This window comes from Triturus cristatus, chromosome 3_1 (genome assembly GCF_964204655.1).
Source record: "Triturus cristatus chromosome 3_1, aTriCri1.1, whole genome shotgun sequence".
Taxonomy (NCBI): Eukaryota; Metazoa; Chordata; class Amphibia; order Caudata; family Salamandridae; genus Triturus; species Triturus cristatus.
Window position 1 is genome coordinate 267,422,619 of NC_140583.1, and position 22,037 is coordinate 267,444,655.

Consider the following 22,037-nt stretch of genomic DNA (forward strand, 5'->3'; position numbering starts at 1 on the left):
GAGAAAGATCAGAAGAGAACTGAACCTGCTCTCTGAGACTTGAGAAGGGAAAGCCGTAAAGGACTGGACCTGCTCTCCCTTTGTACGTAGGACAGAAAAATGTATTTCAAGGGTCATAAGGCTGACCTACTGTCAAGCCATAGGGACACAACAAGCTACAAGGGGCCTTTTCTGCAACTGCCCAGCTAACCAGTTAAACTGGACCTGACCAAGACCCTGCTTGCAGCATCTGCTGGGGTGATTCTTGACCCCCAAGTGCTGTTCTCGAGGTCTTGAAACCCAGGCCTGCGTCAAAGTGTCCTCCTCTGAACATCCTGAGAATCCTAGAACTTGGACACTTTTTGGCTCCAAAGACCTGCAGAGGCCAAGGGCAGACCTACCGAGCTGATCCGATTAATATACATTGCTGCTGGACTGAAGATCCAGGTTTTCTACACTCACAGTTTTTCCGCAGAAGCATATCTGATTCAGAATGACCTCACTTAGAAGATATCCGTCCTCATGGAGCTCTCTTCAGCTACAGCCTGCAACTTTGCTCCATAGGAGGAATCCAAGTTCCAAAAAGTGATTAAGCGTGAAGGTAGAAATCGAAATCTTCACCAGGCAAAAACACTAAAAGTATACGGCTGGTGAGGGATCTTCCGAGGGCATACACTTTTAATTTTGCCTTCACGCCAAAAGTTGAAGCTCCATTGGGATCTTGTTCAATGGCTATCTAATCTCGTGGAGCCTTCCTTTTCAGGGACAAAGTTCAGATGTAAAACTTCTGACCCGGTCAAGTCGTCTTCTGTAACTGGCATGCCGTTGCAGTCAGTATCATGCAGCGCCTCTGTCCTGGTCTACTGCGGCCAGTTGACTGTGGTTGGCCCTTACCGCTTGTTGGGGTCATTTTTATTCAAAATATTTTAAATTCATATCTCCAGTTTCCTGATGGGATTTTTGTCATTTTGGTGTCATTTTATTTATTAAAATGTCCTCTGGTGTTTTAAATTAGTTTGGGATGTTTTGTGGTGTTGCTTTATTACTGTTTTTCTACCCTATACATTCTTTTAAGATTGCCTCTAAGTTAAGCCTGTCTGCTCTGTGCAATAGCTACCAGGGGAATTGAGATCAGATATATTTAGTGACTTTCGTGGTTCACTTTGACAAGGATTGTGACTATCACTTGAGCTGGGCAGTTTCCCTCTCAACTGAAAGTCCAATTTCTTACCTAGGCAGCTATAAATGAGGCACAGCCAGGCAGCCATTGAGCAACATCTTACAGTCGCCAGGCGTCCACATGCTGGCAATTACTAAATAGCACATGAATGCCACCTGATAATCACAGGCGGCAACAGAGCAGCAGTCACTAAGATAGCATGGAAAATTGAGCACCACATGGGTCAGAGATCAATCAGCAACATCCTGATGTCCCCAAACCACACAAACAGTTATTGAGCAGCATACAGTTATCAAGAAGTCAATACTGGCATTAACCAAACAGTACATTCTATTTCCATCTCTAGCTGCCCTTGCCAACCTCCGGATGTGATGCGAGGGATGAAGCATACCTTAAAGGCCCTCACATGCACCCGATGAGGGTTCAACCAGTCTCTTCCTGCTTGCACCTATTTAGGCTCCTCTCCCGCCTGTGGCCATCATTTTACTTTTAGAGACGGTGCAGTGGGGAGATGCATTTTGTGAGTCCCAACCTCTTCCAGTAAGATCGGAATAAAGTGTTTGGCTTGAAGCATCTATCAGGAGATCCCACTCCTGCGTGTGTTTTGTACATTTTTGTAGTTGCCTTAAAAATTGATTATTGTGCAGATTGTGCTAAAAATATTGTTGTGGGTTGGGTTGTAGTCCACAAGACCACCTTGACTATAATTTGTTGTACCCTTGCACTGCTTTGTGTTATTTCCAGGTTTAAGCCCCTAGTTGGCCTTTACCTGCCTCCTGACATAATGGGGGAAGGGAGTGGCCCGCACCAATGCCTGACCAGTATTCGCACTCAACTCTCAGGGCATTCAACCCTGGCATCCAGATAAATGGTAGTCAGTTAAATGTATCTATGTACCTGTATGATCTTCTCCATATGGGCCTATCAAGGCAAGAAAGGTCTGAAACCTCTGCCATTTTGCCCTTACCCCTGTCTGTTCATCTCGTATCCCTTCTCACTCTTTTCCCGTAGCCTAACACTTGAGTCCTACAAGTGTACTTTGCCTGACCACAAAGGGCAACGAACAGGCCTAAGCTGCTCTTAAAAAAACATGCCACCTATCCTAAAATTCTAATATTCCTTTCTGCACCTTATAGCTCCTGAATTCATCCATATAATCTCTCCTGTTGTGCCTATTTTGCCCCTTACTAGACCCACATGCTATTTATTGCTTGCTTATCAGCACAGCCAGGATTTGAGCCAGTGTCTTTCCTGGGTGGGATCTATGTAGCATTTACTGATGGCTTTGCAGTGCCTCCATGTGTTGTGCCTCTGTTACTCCTTGGTGGTCTCCATACAGTGCTTATTAGTGGTTATACTGTATATCCAGGGCCTTTGTGACTTCTGGTTGACTTCACATAATATTAATGATGGATCAACACTGCCTGTACGTTTTCAGCTACTGTTGCTCATCAGTGCGCTACATACGTCTATCCTTCCGCTATCCTTCTTAATCCAACTAACAGGCTCACATGCCCACCGTTCAAATTAATTTCATATTTCCCTATACTCATTTCCCCCTAATCCTGTTTGAAGTCCAGGGTAGCGTGCTACTGGCCGAAAAGCGCTTTGACGCCTTGGTCAAGGGTAGTAAGCGCTATGTGAATGCAATTACAATAAAAATGACTGGTGCCTCAGCAGTGTATCCATGGGTTGGGCCTCTGTCGCGCCTGGTTAGACCACATATGGTATCACAGATAACTTAACAGTAACTGCATTGACAGTGACAAAAACTCCCCCAAAAAAGGGCAACCAGCTTCCACATTGAAGTTCAATTAGTAATAAGGATCTGGGCACTCGGAAAATTGGGACTCAACTGACTCGCAGACTTCAAGTCATAGTGGTCTCTTACACTACCTATACTAATACTTGATGTATAGGTCGCCACGGCTCCAGGTCCAAGCACCTTATCCAGCCTCGCACACAACACCAACATACACTACCCCTAGATAACACCTTTGCCAACACACTCTTACGACTATTAAAAACAGAGTAGTCTCTTGACCTACCATCTCGCCGTGGCGAAGAAAAACAGTACACAAATGCTACAGTGTCACACGATGCACTGAAGGGTATAGTCCCTGAACAGCCACAAAGAGGCAGTCAGTGAAGAGATAGCAGAGGGCAGCCATATGCAGGAAATCATCAAAGCACGCGACAGTCACCAAACTGCAACAGATAGTTTATGAACCGCACAGGGGGCAGTTCAACAAGCAGTTGGAGAGAGGCTACTACCAACAGACCAAGGGGAAGTAACCAGAGAGCAGGGCACAAGTCCAACAAAAAGAAGTGGGGGGACCAACCTAGTTAGTCAATTAGCAAGTGACATCACGGCGCGTGACATCACTGCGCGTGACATCACAGGAAGTGGCATCATAAGACGTGACATCAGATCTTAAGACCTCACATATATGTTTAACATGTGATTGGTGCACATTTCGAGTATTCAGGGAAACCCTCCTGATTTAGGCAGAAGATTCACACTTTTGTAAGCTACACATAAAACAATATAGCCGTTTGTCAGCGTAAACTTCCTTTACCCATAGTGCTTTACAAGAAAAAGTAGTAATATTTAAATTATTACAACGCCTCCTCAGCGGTAGTAAGCGCTATATAAATGCTATTTAATGTGTAAATACTGGGACCGACCAATACATCTGACATTCTTACAGTGGAGGGACGCATATGGAGGGACGTATAACTCCTAAACAGAGCCTGAACAAAGTGAAAAGCTGCCTCTCAAGTACATGTGAAGTGTTTACAAGGTGCGAGCCTTTGTTTCCCCTCTGCTGCATTTGCATCGGGTGTGAGGTTCCTGACTGCAGCCAGCCAGGAGACTCCACCGAAAGGAGGCTTGATGACCTCTCAGATTCGGCCTTTGTTATGGGCCCAGCAGGAGACTGCACTAACAAAGCCCCTGCCCACCTGCATGTGCAGACAACAACATGCAGGGGCTGTGTATGTGTCCCAGTGTTCACAAATTACACCGGGACGAATTCAGCATATTTTTTTGTGGGGTCCAACTTCTTGGCAGGGTAGACGGCGTCCACCCTGTGAAAATAGTGGGTGGACGCCGTACACCCGCGTGTATCCCAGACTTGTGCCCTACCAAAGAGCATCACACAGGCACTGGCAGTCACTGAGCAGCTCAAGCGACGGTCTCGAACAGCCAAGTTCAGACAGTTACACAGTACATGGTACAGTCACTAAGCAGCCGCAGCTACCACTCAGCAACCAAGCCCGCACAATGACAGGCTAGCAATTTGGGAAGGTGTCTTTTGTCGCTGGAACCGCAGCAATTTTAAAGCAAAGTGTTGCGTTTTTGTTTTAGACACAGCTTGAAACGATGGCGGCAGCAGTCCTCCTGCACAATAAGGCACGCAAAATGCTTTTACGGTTACCAGAGCAATTGTTGGTAACCTTAAATTAAACAACCTTTAGAAAAGCCATTCAAAGTGAAAGGAAAGGGCTGGGAGGATTCGCAATAATGCAATCCGAGCATGAAAAGCTGTAAATTGTCCGCGATTGACAGCCGCTAACAGGTTACGTCGGTGTTTGGCCCACGTCGGGCAAAAGAAAAGAAAACATGGCAATACAGTGAAATTCAGCACAAAGGCTCCAGAGGATGCAAAAGGCAATTTCTCTGCATGCTGGGAGCTAAAACAAGCACTCGGGCTGGTTATGTCTCCTTCAAGAGTTATGCAGATGGCTGCCACGCACTGACGCCAAGCACCGGAAGTTCACCTATTTGTAGCCAGTTCACGTGTGACCCCAAACCTGTCACAGCGAATTACTGAAGCAGTTCCGAAAAGAACATGCCAGACAAAAACTATTCGTGCTTTATACTTGTAGGGAGGCCACTTGTACTTCTCACCAGGCCATAGATTCAGCATATTTTTACAAATCAAATCAAATCAAATTTTTATTGTTTGATTAATTAAAATCATACAATGTAAAATCATCAATTACACAACCATGATAAAAGCAATGCTTCAGTTCCCAGGACCAATGAAAGCATGAGCAGGAAAGTAGCCTACTGTAAAAAAAGATTTTAAAAATAAGTAACTTGGGCCAATTTGATTCCTTCATATTAAAGATCTACAGTTCATGTCATTATGTATAAAAGGACAACTATACCCAATAAGATCATTAATTTAAAAACCCTATAGTTATATTTGCATGTCTTTTTTTAAGTGCAAATAGTCCTGTGCAAATTAGATTTCTATACTAGATGGTTTAAAAGCCTTTTTAACAGTATTTATTTAAATTTAAACAACCAAGTTTGCTATACTCAAGTCACAAGATTCTAGTTTCTTTTTTGCCAAAATCAAAAATGTTGTGAAGTTTGCATTCATGATTATATCCGTTGGCTTAAAACAGACTTTACTAGGGCAACCAGACGGTAAATTTGACTAATATTCAGGAAGAAAAAGGCTTAAGAAAGGCACTAACGACTCTGCATCGAATAACAACTATTCACTAGAGATCGGACTTAAACATAGTCCTCACATAGTCAACAAATCAGCCCTGGGATCACTGGGCCCCAGGTTGCCATTCCTATAAACTTGTGAGTAAACCACTCCTTCCGACCAAATTTAACTGCTCAATGAAGTTCTAATGTTTAAGCAGAAATTCCTTCCTGTACACCAAGGAAACATAGCCTCATCTTATAAACCTCTAACTCAAATTTGGTATTGAGGAAACTATGTAAACGTGTGAATACTCCCCATTTCTGAGAAGTGTATGGTCATTAGCACCAAGTGTGTGCAGATTCTGTACAGATAATATCAGCGTGGTTAGCTCTGGAAATCCAGGGTTGTATCAGAACTACAAGTGAACTACCTTGAATTGTTGAGACTTATTATTTGGTCTATACAAGCCCAATAAAATTAAATAAACAAAGTGCTTGAAGCTACTCCTCAGTCCTTCTCACTCTTGTGTTCTGTGCCAATGTGCTATGAGAAGATTGCAAGGAAAACAAGCATTGGTAATGCATCGGTTTCGCCTATGTAATGAATAAAGAGCTGTTTTCATCCATCATCGTCCAGGAGAAGGAAAGAGCTCCCTGACAGATAACACGGAGTGGAGAGGATGTGGAGCAGTGGACAGACCTTCTGACTTGAGCGCTGTGGCTCCCGGTTTGAGTCTCAGTGGCGCCATGCAACATCCTGTGATTCTATGCAAATCACTTAATCTCTCCGGATGATAAATTGTTATATAAATATGCTGCACTAGTAAAAGGCAAACCTTTATGAAAATATAGTTCCACCAAAGCGTATATTACCAGTATTTCGATGGCAGGGAACTGATAAGAGATGCAGACGAGGAAAAAGCATTGGTAAATGCAGGAAAATATGCCACAGCCGATAGAAATGGAGGAAATCTAAGTGGCACACACAGGAACCAATGAAAAGCCAGGATAGAGAGGAGGCAGGATGTAAGTCCCCTTTAAGTTTATATTAACAACAATAGATTTCTGAAGCACAGCACAAGCACTGTGCAGGCGAAATCTAAATATGTGCAGAACCAATTTTATCATCTGGACCAAATTCAATAACTATAGAGTCCCCGATACGCTCGGTGAGTTTAAATCAAACTTACCACTTTGCTCATCCTAATTATCCTTTCTTGGCGATTAATCTTTTATACTTACTCAGGGTTTGGCAAGTAGATCTCAAAGTCAGTGCAATGAGGGAGTGGATAGGCGTAGAGACAAAAGAATAAAAAACATTTGCAAATAATTTTATGCAAATGCAGAATATCATACTTACCAATCTTACGAGGTTCTAGAAAACTGAAAGCTACCCTCTGGCCATGAGAGTAAGCTAGGCCCCTCAAGAAGAGTTAAGGAGCAAAGTCATAGAGTCCGGATCAGCAGAACAATAGCCAGCCCATAGAATTAGGAAACCGCAACACGGCTCTCTCCTCTCTCAAAGTAAGAAAACGCGCTCACCCCCATCCACTTCCTACTACTATTTATACTCTAAATTCACTAAAGGTCCAACCCACATTGTGTCATCTCACATGGATTTATTAGTTTTCATTGGTCAAAACAGGGGGTGTGCAGTCAAACCACTCTTGACGTGTCTAACTTTTAAAATGTCCCATTGTTCTAACTTCCCTCACTGTAATCACTTCCAACAGAGGAAACTCTAGCTCTAGTATCTGGCTTGCATGTTTTGCTCGTCTCTCCATCTCACTCATGTATCTTTTTTTTTGGTACAAATGTCTTCATGCTTCGCTCGGCAAGGAAGCTTCAATTCTTTTTATCAATTTCCTCTCTCCACAACCTTGGCCATCATCAGGAACTTGCGAAGGACACATCACTTTTTCTTTCTCCCTTCTACATTTCTAATACGCCATGTTAATTCTAAAAGACTCTTGGACCTTTTCTACAGGGCAGTAAATACGCCTCTAAAGAAAACAAATACAAGTGTTATTTATCATTTTATAAAACTCCACTATGAAATGCTCTTTTAAATGCCTTCATTTGCTTTCTTTTCTATGTGCTGATTATTATTTTCTAGTTGTTATTGAAAAATAAAACCCTTGACTTTTACATGTGCATTTGCGGCGTACTCTAACACTCCCAGCAAGCGCTTGCGCAGTTCTAATTTGTCCCATTTTAGTCTTGCGCAGTTCATCTCACAACATTTGGTTAATGAGTCACACGATGAGGAGTTCAATCCGAGCAGGTTTTATTTCATGAAAATCCTGCTGCATCAGTTTCTAGATAAACATTTGTTGTAAAGTTATAAACTGTTCACGGGGATACACCAAGGCTGTTCCAATGATTATAAGTTAACTTTTGGGTGTCTCAGCTCTCATTTCACTGTGCTCCCTTAGGTTGGACCTACGTGTGTCCTAGGATCTCAGAGGTCTCCATGACCAAAGAGAAGTTCTCAGCTTTCTACATGAAACACAGTAGTACTGTGAACTGAGGGTTAGACAGAATGGTAGTGCACAGGTCCTCCACACAGGCTTTCTCGATTCGATGAGAAATGATCTGCAGTAGAATTCTGTGTGGTTTGCAGGAGTTTAGAGAGTTTAATTTTGAAAGTCATGAATGGAGGATACCCCATCTTGTGGATCTGATGTCAATACTGGTGATAATGTGTTTGAAAGAAGGGTATGAAATAAAGATTGTTTAAGCTGTTTTGTAAATGAAGGCTCAATGTGACTGCTACATTACATGAGAAAAGTAATTTCTGTATTAAAGGCAACTTCCAGATTGCCAATATGAGTGCTGATGATAGGCGTAGCACCTCTGAGGATGGGAGTGGCGTACCCTAACTTGATGCTGAATTTTATCATGTTATCGTCCACCTGGAGAAAAACTTTGTTGTCTTCATTAAATTTAATCTAGCTAAATTGCTTAAATTATTGTTTCCACCTCGTGTAAATGAAAGTAAATTGTGTATTTCCCAGCAAGTTCACTGTAGTATGGATACACAACTGGGTATTGCCAGGACAGGAATAGAAGGTTAGATCGAGAGAGAGAGAGAGATTAGTTTATCTATTTATGAGGAGGCAATACACGCCTAATGAGAAAGTGTGAGCTATGTGGATCTCTACTTAAGATGAAAGTATGTGGTTGAAGCACCAAACTGTGAACGCGCTGTATTCAATTCGGTGAGCTGGAACACACATCGTCCTATCAGGTGATAAGCCTTAGCATGTACTGCTGAAGTATCTACGACCATGAATACATTTTCACTGCATACAAGTGGAGTTCTTATCCTGGTGTAAGTTTTATGGACAGGGTATACAAGGTTTGTCTCATCCCGGCTAGACAAGCTTCTCCAGCGCTGTATGGAGCAAGTCAAGCTGGCCAAAGATCTCAGAGTACTTTAAAGACAACACCATTAACAAGGCTCGAAAGACTTTCAGCAGCTCCTCTATCAAAGCAATGCTGACACAGGTGGCGTACAACAGCTTTTCCTCAAATGATTGGTCATCACCTAGAGTGCACCATATAGGCTGATAAAGGTGAACAAAGACATATGTCCTTTTGATGTGCACATTTCAACTCAATTCTTTGACATTTAGAGATTGCTTTATCCCTTCTTGGGTTTTTACTGACCACATCTAATCTTAAATTGGGCTGTTTATGCCAAGATTTAAATTGTGTCCTTTGTCTTCCTTCTACTCGATCATCAAACTCACTGTCTCCTCAAGTACGGTGGATCTCTTAACATATGTGTCTCTTCTGGATCTCCAGTGCTGCTTAGGCGTGACCTGATGTTTTCAAAAGACCATCCTGACGTGCACTATTATCACACTGTGCAGAGTAGTGTGTTCATAAAGATCAGCAGCCACCTGAGGTGCTGAGACGTGAGGAGTTCAGGGATTGTGGGGGGAAGCTTGCAGAGTCTGAGGGATCCATGCGTGCAACCAAGGGGATCTGTGCTAGCTTGCGCTCCAGAGCGTTTGATGCCCGAGGGGGATGGGGAACCGGAGCAGTAGCTGAGACTGTCTTCGACCTCCAGATCGGACGACAACAGTGCTTGAATTTTCAGCCTTTGTCCTAGGTCGTCGGCACTGTATTCCTGGACCCATGCCACAAGATACTTTATTGTGAAGAACATTGTGACGAAGCCTGAGGGGTTTCGTGTGCCTTGTGGGTACCTGCAGCTGACTGTCAGGTCTACGGCAGTTCACACCTCCGCATGAGTGGAAACCTTTCTCCAGACTTGGAAGTGCATTAGCTTCTGGGGTCGCAATCTTTTGTGTATGGGGGATCACTATCCCGCACTTGTTCAGGGGCCGTCAGGTGTCTGGAGGTCAAATCCGGACAGACAAAACTAAGTAACTGTTGCTTACCGTGTTAGATGGTTCTGACTGTCTTGCCAATAGGGTGCCAGCAGGGGCTACATGTATCGTTGGCTGGTGTAGCTGAATGACTGAGGGGCTGCGGTACAAGGTGTAGTCAAAGACCTGTGACTATTTGACCTTCGTGTGAATGGTAGGGTTTGACAATTGCATATAACTGTGAAGTGTATATACAATGTGTATCTAGTTTTGATTTCAGTCGGGAAGTTTGACAATTGCATATAACTGTAAAGTGTGTATACGATGTGTATCCTGTTTTGATTTCAGTGTGTGTGTAATACAAGGACAAGTGTTTTATACGTACGTTGTGGTGTGTTGTGCCTGTACTTTACACTTGGGCCCTGAGTATAAGCCTGACTGCTCAGTGCCAAGCTACCTAAGGGCGAGCACAGGTTATCGCACACATGTATGATACTCATCCTATTTTAGGGCAGTGGATTCTGACTGGCTTCGATGTGTCCCTGCCAGCCCGAAACCACTGCGTCTAACAGCTCTAATATGTGACCTCAGCAGTATATAACGACCATACCAAGGCAATACATTACATTATCTGTTATTTATTAGCTATATGGTTCTGTCTATGTATAGTTTGAGAAAGGTTTGGGGTTGCAAATTTAAATAGTGTTTAGGGTATAGTTATAGGAGTATTTTTAACCCTGGCAATGGTTAAAGTAGGGATTAGTGTTAATTTTTGGGTAATGTTATGTTAACTGCTGCTGTTAGGTATAGGTTAAGGACTTGTGTTAGGTTCGGAGTTATTATGGGTGTTACAGTTATGGTTAGACTGACAAATCTTGTTATATAACAAAGAATAGCGGAGCACTCTTAACTTAAATCCTACATTTATTATGCTAGTCTAGGTCCATTGGTGCAATTATTTGTATGATGCAAATACATAAGACATATTTCAATAAGCAATACAATCAAAAAGACTTAAAATAATTTACAACGATGCTTCAAATATTGGTATTAATTATATTTATACTCGATCTTGATTTTACAAAGAAGCAAACAATGTTGTACCTGTGATCCAAATTTTCTTTTATCAACAGTAAGTACAAGATATTGATAGAAATACTTCATGGATGATTTTATCCGACACTGGTTTTGTCCCTGCTCAGGACTTTTTCAAAGCTATTTTCAAAGGTAACACATGGGAAAATTGCCCGTAGACATCCATCCAAAGAAAAGGTGGCCAAATTCAGGATTTAGGATTTAATTTATAGGTGCTCTTCTTTTCTTTGTTATGTTCATGCCTGGCAACTTGGTTTTTTCTCTGCTCCAGATATCAGGGCCGAACTGGGAACCGAAACCGGCCCTGGCTAACTGCTCGGTCGGCCCTCCCTGGGATGAGGGGGGTGCAGCCGAGCAGTTTGCGAGGGCCGGTTTCGGACGATTTTGTTACAGGGGGCCGATAAAGCCGACTCCCGGTAACAAAAAAGGCCCCCAGGGGCCCAAAACCCGCCCCCGCCCTAGCGGCTCACAGGGGAAACTCCCGGTGCCCGCTACGGCTAGTCCAGCCCTGCCAGATATACACATCGTGGCAACAGGTGTGTTTTAGCGTTCAGAGCATCGCTGTTTCTGTCTAAGTATCTTGAACTGCTCTTATAGTTAAAGATGTGCGACCATTGTACCACTGTTGCCTATTTGGATTAGGACAAATCTTGTTATGTTTACGTTTTTAAACAGAGATGGATTAGGCCTCATTTTTACATAGGTGTATATGCCTGCAACACTTTTAAGCACTCTGTACCATGTAGGGCAGTGTAGCAAGTCAAATTCGACAAGGAAGATATATTTTCAGGGTTTTCAAAATTGAGCCCACAAGAAGGCCTTCTCAAAAGTCTGGAAAGGCCAAACCACTTGTAGTTTTTAAGGCACCTAGCTTTGATAACCAGGTTTTTCCAGTCTGGTTAAATGGCTACAAGTTATCAAAGAATTACACGTGAGGCCCCCTTTGTACTTGAATCTCCCCTTTCCTGATAGTCCGGGTCCATAAGAGTGAGTTAGGCTCTGTACATACTAAACTTCAGTAAAGAGGTTGTTTTCTCTGAAGGACATCCCCAGTGCTGTGTCATAAGCACAGAGGGTCAGGGCCTGATTGGCTATTTTTGCCATTGGGCATTTTCTCAGGGCGCTGGGACCCTTAGAGGGTGGTTTTTAAAGGTCTTTGGCTACTACTTGCACTTCTAATTTTTTCTTTTTCCCAGAGGTTAATTGTAGCGGGCAATGTGGGGAGGTTCAGAGGAAAAAGACCGGGGGGGTCGGTAGAAAGAGCAAGAGAGAGACGGAGAGAGTGAGGAAACCGAGAGATAGCGTGTACTGGGTGAAGAAGAGAGACAGTGAATGGATTACAAGACAGAGAGATAGTGGGGAGGAAGCGAGCAGAGCTGCATTAAACAGTTTTGTATGGGCATCATTTGATTCCACTTCCGGACTTGCAGATAAGAGCTAGTGGGAGTCCTGGAAAGAGGGAGGAGAGGCAAGGAAAACCAATGTGCCAGAGCTTGGCTTCTAAGAAGCCTGGGCATAGTGGCCCAGGGAGGGCCTTCATGCTGAGCAATGCTGTGAGAGAGGCGGCTCTGCCAGAAGGGAATCTAGGTCAGCCTGTTCCATGCAAAAATGTAGGAGGAAAAACACCCAGGCAGTCTACAGTGCTAAAGCCTCCACCCCATTCTCCTTCCACACTCCTCCTCGTCTCCGTGCTTGTGCATACATACCAGTCACGTGCTTCAAAGCCAACGCAGGGAGCCCACAGCAGGCACAGGTTGGGGTTGGGAGCTTGCTGGAAAGTGGTTACCATTTCTCACCTGGTTAATCTTTTTGACTGACTGAGAAGCAAAATAAATTAAAAAAACAATTTAATGTTTGTTTAGCCCATTCCACCACAGAATAAGGGCCAGGAATCGGTACTAAGGTTAAGTGGGTTTATTACAAGTTAGTTATCATTCCAGTACATACGAAAATCAGGAACATTTTATAAAAGTAAAGTATTATAGCAAGCAAATTAAGGCGTCAAAGCAAATTCCGACTCAATATCATAAAGCATACAATAAAGGCAGTCAGATCAATACAGATACCAAGAAGTAGGAATTGGTGTTGCTCTAAGAAACTCCCCTCCTGCTGCCTAAACATGAATGGATTTCAAAATCTAAATTGTGATCATTTCTTAGGGAAAATCTCACAGGATTCAGGGAAGTGGGAATGTATCGGCATATATTTCAGTAGAAATCTTGTAAAGGGGACAGGTGTTTAGCATAAAGCCACACACTTGCATAGAAGAATGGAAGCAACAAGGTCTGCACCTCCCAAAATCCAAAGAGATCTGTATAAATTCTAACAGTGTATACATTAAGTAAATCACACACATATAGCCAACATCCGACGTATCTCTCCCTCCACCCGTCCAGGAACCAATTGTGATAAACTCCACATTGTGCAATGGCAGCATCACCAGACTCTCCCATCCCACAGAACTTGGACAGCCACGGTAACCTTGAGTATCCCTCTGTTCCTGATCCGGCTTCTTTAGCTCATTAGCTCTTCACGCTCCCGCCAAGATTTCCTCTCTCAGACCTCACTATCAATAATACAACAATACTCCTTTCTCAAGCTATGAAATCATGAGAACTCACCTTCAAAGGAAACACATGCAGAGCAAGCAAAATGCATTTCAAATGAAGGCCTTGAGTTAAGCTAACTTTAGTCAAGCATTTCAATGTGCCCTTCTAATACATGATTATAGATGCACGTGTAACTTCGAGACAAGTAGAAACATGAATAAATGCGTTCATGGTTACATATGCAATGTGCTTCAAATAAATGCAATATGATTTGAGACATAAGTGCCGCCGCTGTTTGAGTTATGCATTGGTATAGCTGTTTGTAGTGTTTTCAGTGCTGGGATCAGGAATGTCAGGGCAACTGCAGCCAGGAACGGAGGTACATTGGTAGTAATGACAGTGTGTCCTCAGTACTGGAATAGCAGGCAAAATGCGGGGGAGGACAGATGTATAATGATAAAGGTGGGCGTTGTGCTGTCCCTACTTAACCCCTTCGCTACGGCGGAAATTCCGCCGCAGCGTTGGGGGGTGCGGGGGGGCAGCCCGGTGGCCCGGTGCTCATGACGGAGCCACGCCGTCATGAGCCACGGTTGGGCTGTGCTCATGACCGAGTGGTTCCGTCATGACTCCGCCCACAGCGCTAATCGCCCGCACAGGCGGGGAATTAGCACCGCGTGGGCGGCGCGGCCGCCAACGGCCGCAGCATGACGGAACCACTCCGTCATGAGCACACGGCAACCGTGGCTCATGACGGCTTGGTTCCGTCATGAGCACGGAAGGAGTTAAAAGGTAGGACTGTGGACCACAAACATGAGTTTCGCCACACAGGTGAAGACAGAGCAGGTGCATTGATGGCGCTATGTGTGATCCAAGTGCAGAAATTGGAAGTCAACAAAGAGGTACATCGGGAGAGTGGTGTGCGGTGGTCTACACTGGCTCGGGTGGTCACGGCAAGCCCGAACTAGCAGCCAAATGTGGAACAGGGTTTCCACTAGTGAACAGAGGTGAGAAGGGCACTAGGAAAGCAGGGCACAAGTCGAGTGTAGACAGCGTTTGCCCTTTTTTTCATACAGGGTGGTTGCCGTCTACCCTACCAAGAGGTTGGGCCTTACAAAATATGCTAAACTTGTCCCTGTGCAATTTTAAGACACCGGCACACATTCAGCAGCGCCTGCAGGGTGTCTGCTTTTGTTACCTGCAGCAACATTAAGATGGGGAGGAGGCTTACCAGATTTCATGTGGGCCCATAACAAAGACTGAAGTTAAGGGGCCATCAGGCCTCCTTTTCTTGGGAGTATCCTGGCTGGGAGCTGCGGGGAGCCCCACACTTAAATGTAATGGAGGGGAAGCAGGTACTTAAGAGAGGCATGCACTTGCATTTTTTCAGTCCCTGTATATAAATCATATGCATGCACTGTAAGAATGTCAGAGGTCTGTCCCAGTATTTTCATAAAAATGTAAATGCCATTATTTAGTTTTCTTTCTTTTATAGCGCTATAGTTCTACTCATTCAAATGTAAAGTGTCAGGGTACTTTACATTAACCCTGGGCGTAGTGGGGATACGTGGAGCATTGCGTAGTGTGGCCAAATCTACGCACACTCGCACACTCTGCGTAGCCCCACTACGCGCCTCCCGCCCCCCGCCCGCCCTCATTTAAAAATAATTGTAACTATTTTAAAGTATGAAAATTCCTTACCTGAGGTGCGGCGTCCCGGGGCTCCCTCTTCCTGGTGCAACCGCAACTTCTTCCTCACAAATGCACATGCACGGGCGTCCGTGCATGCGCATTTGTGAGGATGAAGTTGCGGTTGCACCAGGAAGAGGGAGCCCCGGGACGCCGCACCTCAGGTAAGGAATTTTCATACTTTAAAATAGTTAAAATTATTTTAAAATGAGGGTGGGCGGGAGGCGGGTGGCGGGCAGCTCTGCTCCGCCACGCCATGTGCATAGTGCTGCCTGCTACGCCTAGTTTGTGGCACACGAAGCAGGCAGCACTACGTACACTCCGTGGGCGGAGCAGAGCACTCCGTCCACCCTTACTTTACATCACACGTACAGGGCCGGACGGGCCATAGAGGGCACTGGGCATTTCCCTGGTGGGTGGGAGGTGTGGGGGCCGGTTTTGTGCCTGTGGGGACCGATTTTGTCACTGGGGGCTGGTTTTGCAGCAGTGCTGTAATATTACCCCCCGGTAACAAAAGCGGGAACGGTGCTAATTGCTAGCACCCCACTTCCCCCCTTCTCCCAGGGCCGGTCGAGCAGCAATCTGCCAGGGCTGGCTGCTGTTCACAGTCCGGCACTGTACACGTACACATTATACATTGACAATAAATCATGTATGTGTAAATCAAGGTACAAGATGTGTTACATAAGACTGTGAGGGTTACAAGGTGTAGTAGCCACATGCCCTTTATAGCTCGCTGTGCTACATTAGATGGATACAATTTATGAACTGCAAGTAACAAAAGGCTCTCTGTGTTGAAAGCGGTTGTATGCCGTTACAACGCATTCCGTTGCAACGCATGCCTTTACCACGCATGCGTTACAACGGAATGCCATTTCCACGCACAACCTTTTCCACGAATATTCCTTTACCACGCATACTTGCATGGTAATGGAATACTCTTGGTAAAGGTTATACCCCTCCCCTGTACCCTTACGTGACCACCCAATCATTATTATTACCCCTGCCCGGTACCCTTAAACAGTATATATATATTTAATACTTTTATTCTCCTTAACTCTTCACGTCTTCTCCTCGATCTTCTTTGATTACGTCCTACGTCGTAAAGAGGAAGCGTCATTCCGTTTCCTCTAAAACGACGCCGATTGTCACCACTTTCCTTCGTTCTTACATGTTCGTTTTTTTGGGGGGGGGGGGGGGGGAGACCCCAAGCCCCCTTTTTTTTCCCAAGCATGCATTTATTTTTTATTTTTGGGGGGAGACCCTCCAAGCACCCCTAAGCCACCCTTTTCTTTTTTTACCTTTGAACACACGTCTTCGCCGCCGACATCAAAAACGGACTGAACCTTAGGAAGATGAACTGGTTCCAGTGAAGCTTGCGTGGTAAAGACGGCCGTGGAAGGCATACGCGTGATAAAGACATTTACGTGGTAAGAGTGCCATTGTAAACGTAACGCGTAGAAAAGCCTTCGTGGTTAAGGATGTTTCCCGTTGAAAGCAGTAACCTACTTATCCATTTACATAAAACAAAAATCTGTCATCTGCGTGTTACATAATGTGTTTTGCAGAAGTCATATTAACACTGTACACTACTTGATATAAAACTGGGACTAGACAAAACACATATCTCTACAGCAAATATGTAATCCGCCAGGGTCATCTTAACATTATTATTATTATTCCAAGAGCTTTACTGGGGACAGAAAGATCTTTCAGCAGGTGTCTTAACCCCACAAGATGCTTCAAAATTGAGACTTTTTATAGCGCTATAGTTCTACTCATTCAAGTGTTAAGTGTCAGGGCACTTTACCTCGCACGTACAGGGCCGGACTGGCCATAGAGGGCACCGGGCATTTCCCTGGTGGGGGGGAGGTGTGTGGGCCGGTTTTGTGCCTGTGTAGGTTTACTGCCTTGTTGTGGGAGGGTTATAAAAAATAAATATATAAGTTGAGGTCCAGATTTTGCATTGAGGTTGCGTCACTGTTTTCGCACAACTCTGATGCAAAATCTCAGTTGGTAAATATTGTAATGCACTCAAATGTGTTCATGATAGACCTGATAAACATATGTGTGAGATCTTAAGATCTGATGCCACTTCTTGTGATGTCCCATCCTGTGAGATCATAGGCTGTTCTGTTATGTCACTTTCTGTGCATCTCACCACCTCATTTCATAACATGAATTTTTCGTCTTCAAGTTGAGATTGCACCCATGATAAACTATATGGAAAGAATGATGAACATGGTTTATATCAACTTTAAACATCAAAAGGAAAAAACTGGAGACTTGAGCAAGCAACCAAGAGCGAATATTAATGGCACAGGAATTGCGTTCCTAAACTCTGTAAAAAACATGTGCATGAGGAGTACACAGGCAGTCTATCACACAAAAAGCAAAAAATGAAAGATGAAAAAGGAATCTTTATTTAAACTGTCGTGGAAACATTTTGTTTTATCTCACCGATATTCATAGTGTATTTATTTATGGGAGGAACGGAGGTTTGATTGATTCCGTTATTGGATAACGTGGTTATGTGGAAGCATTTTTTAAGTGAGAATGTATAAAAACGATCATTTGTTGTTTTATTAACTATGACAAGATGCATATTGGGATATGTAGTCTTTATAGTATAAGGATCACGAAAGCGGTATATGAGCTGAACCGTTAATTGGGTTTAGGCGAATGTGAGTTCAACACCTGATGAGAATTAAGAAGGGCGGGGAGTTTGGTGAAATACGTTTTCACCGACAGACAAAGAGTGCATTTAAATGTAATATTCACGCTGCGGCACGCTCGAAAAGGAATATGTTATATCCGGAGGAAAAGTGTGTTTACATAACTTGTATTTATCATGGTTTGATGGAAGAAGAAACGCATGTTATGGTAAGCGCGAACTTCATTAAAACTGTTGGATGTTAGTTAAGGAAATATCGTCTAATATCAAAATGACGGTAGCACATAGCAAATGTCATAATGTCGTAGTTATAGATATGAGAGCACAATAGGTGATCATGAAGTGCATTTTTGCTTAAATTATTGAGTTTAAGATGTGGAATGTACTATTTATCCTCTCTAATACTTTGGAGTTATTAGAAATGTATGTCAATTAGTTAAATGCACAGTACAGATGATGTTCGATTAAATATTATTATTTTGTTTGATTTATGTTTTAGATGCCCCTGATGAAGGGATTTTTATCCCGAAATGCATTGGGTTATTTTTTAAATAAAATATCATTAACTGTGGAACCTACCTGTGCCTTGGAGTTTGTTTGAATATCTTTCCAGAAGAAAATGTATGGATAAAATGAATCGAAGTAATAGTAAAAATTAAGGATGAAGATTAAAATGGATCAAAGTTAAGAAAGAAAACAGGAGATTGAATTTAATTCATTGGATTCATACTGGGCTCATGGCTGTGCAACTTGGTGGAACCTGTAAAAAGTTTCCCCTCGATTTGTTTTACTTTCTGTTATTCGACATGCCTTGATGCCACGTGCCGTGATTTCACTTGTATACTGCCTAACTTAGTTAGTTCCCCACTTTTTTTTTTTTTTTTTTTAGGAATCGTGCCCTAAAGGAAAGGGTGTGTGCACGGAATGCCAGCAGGTCTTTGTACTGCAGCCTTTCTTTCTGTCTCGGTTCTGCCGTCTGCGCCACAATGCTTTCTGGTCCCCCCCTAAACCCACCCACGGTGCTTGGCAGAGTATCTTAAAGAGTGCAGTTAAGATCATATTTAAAAGCATAGAGGGAGGGAAGGAATTAATATATATTAGTACCAAAATTAAGTTCTTTATTTTAATTTGACTGTCATTTTGATATCCACATTAACAAACATCACTATTTTTAAAGTGCACATCACAAACTGAATTTTCTGAAGGGTCTTAAACCATAGATAGGCGTTATTATTACTCAACTTACTGACACATTTACCGCCCTTGGTAGTGGGATAGACAGTTGCCACCACAGGATTGACAACTGTGACCAGCAGGTCTCTGGATATGCAAGAAGCTAGCTAAACTGTCTCATCAGTATTTGACTTTTGAATATAAATTTAAAAGAAAAGCAAAAAAAAGCCACTCGTTCAACGTAGGTCCACTATGACCCTACAACATTTTGCTGTGTTACTGCGTCAATGACCATTACAAACACCTTGACAAGGATCCATAACTGACTGATGCCTTTTAGCTCAGCCTCATATCAGTCCATCTTGGAAGCCAGGCGTTACAGATCTCAGTCTTTAACAATAGCATCCCAGCAACTTGTTCCGTCTATCCCATCACATTGTATCACCAAGCCCTCCCCACTGTGCAGCTGAGAACATGTACCACCTCAATTAATAGTCCATTCTATTGAATCTGGGACCCAGCTCCAAGCCCGGTTCATCTCGGAGCCAAGAATTGACTAGGTCATTCTAGCCCGGTCAAGCCCAGCACTTGCCAACCCAGAACTCAATCCATAGAGCAGATCAACACACAGCTCAATACCAGAACTATAAAGTCTCAGTCAATATTGGGGTGTTTTACAACTTTTAAAGGATGCTCACCAATGGTACGAGGCTCTCCTTCCTGAACAAAGTCCAACCCTTTATTCCGGACAGTGACTTCAGAACAATAGTGCAAGCCCTGGTGCTGGATACATCTGTGGAAGCTGTGTACCTCCCTCCCCAAGCCTCCGGAGGCCCCAGCGAACCCATGCCGTGGGGCCGATTTCAATACTGAAGGGGAGCGGGGCCACGCGCCCCCTGTCCCTGACCCATGACAGGCCCTGGGGCTGAAATTAACCCCTTCAGCGCGGCACGGATTACCGTGCTGTGCTGGAGGTTCTATTGCGCGGGCGGGGCCATGACGGAGCGGTTCCGTCATACGCACAGCGCAACCGATGAGCACGACGGAACCGCTCCGTCATGCGCATCGAAGGGGTTAATGCATATGGGGAGTTTGACCCCTTCCCTCCTTGAGCCATTAGAGGCCTTGGGGAGTGTACCCCTGGGCTGAAATGTCTAAAAATAGGGAGGGGGCCACGCTACATGCCCTCCGAGCCATGACAGGTTCCAGGGAGCTGACATTTTATAAAATGGGCAGGGGGGCTGTACTTCCCCCTCTCCATGCCTCGAAAGACCCAGAGAGCCCACCCCCATGGCCGAAATTGTTAAAAAAAAAGGAGGGAGGGGTTGCGTGGACCTCCTCCAAAGACGTAGCGGTTTCCCTGGCCACCCCAGAGCTGGCAAGGAAACTTGTATTTGTTCCCGCTTGGAGGGAGCATTTTTTAATCTCCTGCCAAGCGGGATCAAACAAAAAGTCTGCTCTCAGTCGGCAGGACCTTTCCAAATGCTTCCACCGGCTGGGAGCAGACTTTTAATCTGTTTCACTGCCCGCACTGATGCGGGCAGGGAAACAGTTAGAAATGTTGCTCCATCCCGGAAGGAGAAGCATTAGTAGCAATGCCGGCTCCCGCTGCATGCGGAGAACCACTCAGGCCACAGGGGCCTTGGGGCTCCCTCCGCAGCCCCTAGCGAGTATATGGTGGGTGCCCTTGGTGGGCACTAGGGCACCCACCTTTGACAGTGGGGGTCCCAGGGGATGGGGTCAAAAAAGGCTCGGGACGGGAGGTGCGTGGCCTTCCTTGGGGATTTAGAGGTTTAAGGAGGGGGGCCACAAGCCCCCCCTCATTCTATAAAAAACAGTCCTAGGGGATGGGGTTCCCAGGGTCTAACAGGGCTCAGAGAGGGAGGCCATGCAGCCCCTTTGTTTACCAACTAGAATGTCCCTGTGAAAATGGGGTCCCCAGGGCTTTATAAGGCTCAGGGAGGGAGGGCCACATTGATTCCCCTCCTCTTTCATAAAAAAGTCCTTGAGGATGGGGTCTCCAGGCTTTGGGAGGGTAGCAACGTGCCCCCACCCCTCCCCTTCAAATTTTTTTTTTAAAGGCCCTGGGGATCGGATACCAGGGCTGAATAAGGCTCAGGGAGGGGGCTACACAGTCCCATCCCCTTTTATAAAAAATAAGGCTCTGGGAGGCAGAACACTTGGCCTCTCTTTCCTTTAAAAGAAAAGGACCGTGAGTATGGGGCCTCCAGGGCCTAATAAGGCTCAGGGGGGCACCTTTGTTTTTAAATGAAATGAAAATGGAATGTGTAAAGCGCATCTAAAACCCAATGGTGTCTAGGCGCTGACTCAGAAATAGAAGACTGAAGAAGGAAGGAGGATAGACTTATTGGTTAAAGAGCAGGGTTTTAAGTGCTTTCCTAAAGGCTAACAACTCTGTTTTCCTTTTCAATTCCTGGAGGAGGGAATTCCAAAATCTGGTTGTGCCCACCAAAATGCTTCTACTGCCCATGTCTGTCTCTTTGTACTTGGGCACTACGAGATTATGTGCTGAAGCAGACCCCTGAAAACTGTGCTTAAAGTACTCCAGGCCAATTCCCTGGAGTGCTTTAAAGGCGATGCACAGCGCCTAAAAATCAATGCGCTTTCTGATTGGGAGCCAGTGCAGGCACCCAAGCGCGGAGGAAGCAGATTTGTGCTTAGGAATGCCCAGAAGCAGACAGGCAGCTGCATTTTGTACATTTGGATTTTAGTCAGCCACTTTTTCCTGATGTTGACGAACAAAGCATTTCAGTAGTCAACCTTTAGAGTATGAGGCCTGTAGTTACAGTTACAGTTTTTTGTAGATGCTGAGGAATGAAGGAGGAAGTCTTTCTAAGGAGGTTCACTGTGAAGAATGAGGCGGCAATGATGGTTTTAACATGGCCCTCAA

The 22,037-nt window shown here is 44.4% G+C and overlaps 1 protein-coding gene across 8 annotated transcripts in view; it reads left to right on the top strand.

The window, feature by feature from the left end:
- Positions 1–22,037, top strand: part of LINGO1 (leucine rich repeat and Ig domain containing 1) — a 3,568,664-nt gene that overhangs the window by 786,983 nt on the left and 2,759,644 nt on the right. The window contains exon 1 of one of the 8 annotated variants that reach the window (XM_085643858.1): positions 18,050–18,162. The exons of the other annotated variants lie outside the window; for them this stretch is intronic. The gene's annotated coding sequence lies outside the window, so the exon portion shown is untranslated. Of the gene's footprint in view, positions 1–18,049; positions 18,163–22,037 lie in introns of those variants that run through there. 8 annotated transcript variants of the gene reach the window in all.